This window comes from Alosa pseudoharengus, unplaced genomic scaffold, assembly GCF_046254945.1.
Source record: "Alosa pseudoharengus isolate Yale_2024_CS ecotype anadromous, Long Island Sound unplaced genomic scaffold, YU_APseudo_1.1 YU_APseudo_1.1_scf_7, whole genome shotgun sequence".
In the NCBI taxonomy this organism is placed as follows: domain Eukaryota; kingdom Metazoa; phylum Chordata; class Actinopteri; order Clupeiformes; family Clupeidae; genus Alosa; species Alosa pseudoharengus.
In genome coordinates this window covers 322,534-328,775 of record NW_027468859.1, presented here as the reverse complement: position 1 = coordinate 328,775, position 6,242 = coordinate 322,534, and positions in this window count along the sequence as shown.

Here is a 6,242-nt window from a genome sequence, read left to right as displayed (position 1 = left end):
TCCACACACAAGAATGTGTAACTAGTTTTGAAATAGCTATGCCACATATACAGCAGGGAAAATAAATATTTAACACGTCAACATTTTTTTCAGAAAGTATACTTCCAGTGAGGCTATTTGCATGAAATTTTCACTAGACATTAGTATTAACTTAGGTAATCCACACATATAAAAAATCCAAACATTAATGTTTATAAGTAGAGTTATGAGTAAAAAAGTGGAATGCCACAGGAAAAAAGTATTGAACGCCTACTGAAATTTCCTAAATACTTTGTGGAAAACCCTTTATTTGTAATGAGAGCTTCAAGGCATTTCCTCTATGACGAAACGAATCAGTCGCAGTATTCAGGTGTGATTTTGGCCCATTCTTTTAAACAGATAGTCTTTTAATATTGAAGATTCCAGGGGTCCCTCTTGTAAATCCTGATCTTTAGGTAACTTCCAAAACTGTTCAATTGGATTTAAGTCAGGGCCTGAATTTCCTTTCTCTAAAACCAATTGAGAGTTTCCTTTGCTGAATGCTTTGGATCATTGTCCTGCTGGAAGGTCTAGCCATGTCTCATCCTCATTGTTCTGGTGGATGGCAAGATTCTCCCAGAAAAAATGACTCCATTCATCATTTCTTCAACTGTATGAAGTCTGCCAGTACCATGAGATGAAAAACAGCCCCACACCGTGATGCCTCCACCTCCAAACTTCACTGTTGGTATGGTATTTTTAGGGTGATGCACAGTGCCATTTCTCCTCCAAATATGGTGTGTAGTATGACATCCAAAGAGTTAAATTTTGCTCTCACCTGACCAGAATACATTATCTTAGTATTTCATAGGCTTGTCCAAATGTTGTGTAGCAAACTTTCAATGAGCTTCGACATGTTTTTCTTCAGTAATAGAGTCATGTGGGGTGAGCGTGCATAGAGGCCATGGCGGTGGAGTGCATTACCTATGATTTTCTCTGCAACAATTGAACCTGCTGCCTCCAAGTCTTTCTGGAGTGGCCCTTGGCTCTTAGGCTACTCTTCTGACTATCCTTCTGACTTCCTGGTCAGATATCTTGTGAGGAGATCCTGTGCATGGCCGATTGATGATGCAGTTTTGAAGTGCATCTGTAACCAGTTCCATTGATATGTTTTGCAACGATAATGTTGCAAAGATCTTGGAAGAGCTTTTTGCTTTTACCTACCATGACATGTTTCATGTGTGACAACTTGGTAACGAAAAACCTTTTTATAGCTCATCAATATGTACTAACCCAGCTTACATTAATTTGCACAGATAGGAGGGATAATTACTCTCTAACTATGTATAGATTCCAGCTCGTTCCTTGCCATTCCTTGCCTTTGTGTACTGTTTTTTCTTAGTGTGTTCAATACTTTTTCCCTGTGCCATTCCACTTTTTTACTCATAACTCTACTTAGGGGACATTAATGTTTGGATTTTTTAATATGTGTGGATTACCTAAGTTAAGTACTTACTGAAAAAAATGTTGACGTGTTCAATACTTATTTTCTCCGCTGTAATTAGTGCTGCATTGTTCATTAGAAAATACTTGCAGAGTAAACTGTCATATTGACAACAAGACAAAGCAGTTTGACTATTTTGACATAAACAATGGCATAAGGGCTTGTCATTTTGATTACACTGACAGTTTAATTGGTTTAAATACCTTTGAGACATAGACTAAGCATTTTGAGCAAGATACACACTTTTGCAGGTGTTTTGCACTAATTGTATTGAGAAATGCACTAACTGTTGTGCAAATGTTAATGATGATTTGAGAAATGCACTAAAGCGACTGAGAAAAACTGTAGGCCAAAGTTTATATTTTTACATAGGCCAAAGTTTATAGTTTTACACAGGCCAAAGTTTATTACACAGGCCAAAGTTTATATTTTTTCACAGGCCAAAGTTTATTACACAGGCCAAAGTTTATATTTTTACACAGGCCAAAGTTTATATTTTTACAGCAGGGGGAGCTGTGCCTGACCCGGCCTGCTCCCTGTGTCATGGTGGACAGAGAGTAAAATGTGTGCACATTAATTCTACTATAGGTATACAGGTTATCTGTTTTTACAGGCCAAACATCATTATCCTCAGTGGAGAGGAATGGAAAACTCTTGGTGACCGTCATCATTATACTGGGTCTGATCTCTATATCATTATACTGGGTATGTCTGATCTCTATATCATTATGTCTGATCTCTATATCATACTGGGTATGTCTGATCTCTATATCATTATACTGGGTATGTCTGATCTCTATATCATTATATCTGCTCTCTATATCATTATATCTGATCTCTATATCATTATACTGGGTATGTCTGATCTCTATATCATTATACTGGGTATGTCTGATCTCTATATCATTATATCTGATCTCTATATCATTATATCTGATCTATATATCATTATACTGGGTATGTCTGATCTCTATATGATATACTGGGTATGTCTGATCTCTATATCATTATATCTGATCTCTATATCATTATATCTGATCTCTATATCATTATACTGGGTATGTCTGATCTCTATATCATTATATCTGATCTCTATATCATTATATCTGATCTCTATATCATTATACTGGGTATGTATGATCTCTATATCATTATACTGGGTATGTCTGATCTCTATATGATATACTGGGTATGTCTGATCTCTATATGATTATACTGGGTATGTCTGATCTCTATATCATTATATCTGATCTCTATATGATATACTGGGTATGTCTGATCTCTATATGATTATACTGGGTATGTCTGATCTCTGCTGATTTAGACCACATTCTTTCATCTCCACTGAAGCCATAAGCTTGTAGCATCCGCCATATAAATGGCCATATTATAATATAAGACAAGTCTTATTTATTTTTGTAAAACATAACAGATTTGTTAACTGTTTCTTCATGTGGAATAGGCCTAACTTTCTTACTATAAAAGTGCCTTTTCTTTATAATGTACTATTTAAAAACCTGGCCAGGTAGTATTGAGCTCTATAAGCTCTGTTTCTCTCTAACCATCTTTATAGTTGGCTAGCTATCTTGATGACTATGGGCGTAAGTCAGTGATCCAGGGCGAGTATAGTCAAACAGACGATAGGGTCTAGAACTGTCACTCACCCTTCCACGCTCACTCTCACCCACTTTTCCTGTTCTGGCCCTATGGCTGCGCTCTCGGAGAATCACATGTTGCGTTTTAAATGGGACGCGGAAAGAAAGCCAAAAAGAAGAATAAATGAATGGACAGGGGTAGAAGGCGATCGGCGCTTCTGATAACCTCCTTTAGCCTACTTTACAGACTGGATTTATCTTCTTCTTTACGCCCGACATAAGGAATAATTGACTGTTTTTTCTGCGTATCCTGGAGATGATTTCGAGGTGAGATCTATCCTTTTCCTATTTTTGTGCTTGCGTTTCAAAGACTGTCTTGACACCCTCGGACGTATGGATTATTATTGCCGTGGATTACTTTCATTTTTTTGGACTGATTGACATTGAAAATACAGAGGTTTTTCAGTTACCTTTTTCGCTCTGTTTAATGGACTGAAACAGCGTTGGTTGCGCGTTTCTTCTCCTTTTTTGTTGTGCCGCATCGGCGGTGTTTAGACAATTATAAACTCTGGCCTATGGGCCTGTCTCTCTCTCTCTTTCACGTTCTCACCCTCACCAAAGCACTTCAATAAATCTAAGCATGCTAGAGATTATCAGTGAATGTGCGTTTTTATGAACCGATGACATTAATTTGGTGACAACTCGAGCTGAGCTTGTTACAAGCTGCACAGGAAATTATGTCAATCCTGATATTCAGACATCCATACAGTGACTTAATAGGTGTTACAATAATAATAATAATAATAACTAGAAAATGTAATTCCAGGGAATCACCATTGCATGTAAATGCAAAAAAGCTGCTGTTTATAACATTATATTACTTACAGTATAATTATTCAGATTACATAGACTTAAAGTATTCTTGAAAACCACTTACTTGGTTAGATGTTAGCTTAGAGTACTGTATATGACAGTCAAAATAAATTAATTCAATATTGATCAAAATTCTTTGTTTTAATACAGCAGAATACAGCAGTATGAACACTTATCAACCAATGTAGGCTTGAAGTAAAAAAAAAAAACTTTTGAAAAATTGTTGAAACCAATTTTAAAGTTACCCAATAATGATTAGAGAGAAACCAGATGTCTACTGAATTTGCATTCTTACAGAACTTGATAATGCCAATCATATTATCCTAAGACAGATCTATTTATCAGTGGTAATTCTGAACTGGCAGTAAGAGCTAGAGGTCTCAGTTAATAGTAATAGGTCACATTTGATGGTGATATAGACTGAAGAATAAGATGCAGCTCTTCAGATGATCAGTTTTAGACAGAACTTAGGTTAGAATCTTAATTTTTACACAGCTCAGGTCTAACAACAGAGGTCTAACAGCACAGCTAAGTTTCACAGACCACCACACTGGTCTGGCCTGGTCTGGAACCTATAAAAGACAAATGTAAACAAGTTAGTTATACCAAAAACAAGGAATGTGTACAATTGTTCAATACAACTTAGATATTTAAGTGAGATTGTTGCACCATAAATTTGTAATGGTAGTTAAATATACTAGCCTATAGTATTGCAAACAAAGCAACATTTTGTGTTTTATTCATTTCAGTTTAAGGATAGTTGATAGCCAAACAGTTTCAAGTAAACAGCTTAGAACACTTTGTAGGCACAGGGTGTGTTGTTGCTGTTGATAATCATCAACTGAGTCTTAAGGATGGACCATTCTGATATTATGTATCTTGATAACCAACTACAATAGTTTATACAGCTTGCTACACTCTAAAAAATGCTGGATTATTTTCTCAACCCAAACGCTGAGTTGAAACTGTTGGGTCATTGTGTGGGGTTGTTTTTACTCATGTTGGGTTATTTTCTGTAACCCAGCTTGTTGGGTTGATAGTTTAGGACAGCGCCCCTCCTCCCCCCCACCTGACGTGAGCACACTACCCAGCACCAGGGTAACTTTAACACAGCTGCATAGCAGTTCCGCATCAACATTCGTACAGCGGCGATTCCGTCATATGAATCCGTACAGGGACGCTTTGAATCAAATGTACAATTAATCACTTCCAGGTCAAATAAAGTTATATATACCTACGGAAACTGTGTTTTGTCCTCTTTGATCTTCTTCAAACATTATCAAAGTCCACGTCCTTGGAAGACGACATTTTACTGGTAAGTACAATGACACCGGTATGGCATTTAAAAATGGCGGTGGGCAGGGGATCTCGCGTTGACTCCGGTGAAGGAGGGAAGAGATTCAGCGAATGAAATGAATGAAGTTTTGGTCATGTGGTCTATAGTATTGAAGTTAAGCATAATGACTATTGATGTTGAACATTTTTAACCTAAAATGTGTGTTATAAGGTTAGTAAAACCCCATTTTAAACGGCGGTTTTAAAACGACATTGGGAACGACCTGCGGTGACTGAACACGCCATTTTCCGTAATGAAAAATATTTTGCAGATCAGCGATATAAGGTCTTTATAGTCAACCAAAGGGTCAAATGTGAAGTAAATTGTGTCATAATGAAATCTAACTACTATAAGACACCCTGCACGATGAGGCAGGGTGTTCATAAAACGAGGTAAGTAAGGTAACAGCTACTTGACGAGTTGACAGGCACTTGACGAGTCACCAAATGCGAGTGGGTGTTATCTTAGCACCGGGTTTGGCACTGCACCAAGGTGGTTCTGTCAAACCTTAGGGTTTGGCTCCATCTTATGGAGAGAGAGGTGCTGTCACATGTTTGTTTTAAGTTATAGCACTACATCGATGAACACTTCAATGAACAGAGCTGAACACCTTTTACTAGCTCCCTGTCCCTACATTAATATAAGCCACCCAGGACAAATGTAAACATTTTGCTTGAACCCAGTGATCTCAAAGAACTAGCTAAATGAACACATGAATGAACAGTGTTATACACATTTCATTAAAAGTTTATATACATAGCAGCTAGTTATATGTAAGTCACACAAGACAAATGTAAACATCTTGCTTTTTCAAAACCAGTGATCTCAAAAGAACTAATGAACAGGTGAATGAATGAACCCATTTATGCTTTATTTTGTTTTTGCAAAGGTATAAAACAGAAAACTCAGTCTTTAGTGTGTGTGTGTGTGTGTGTGTGTGTGTGTTTCAGAAAATGCCAAAACAAGTGAAATTATA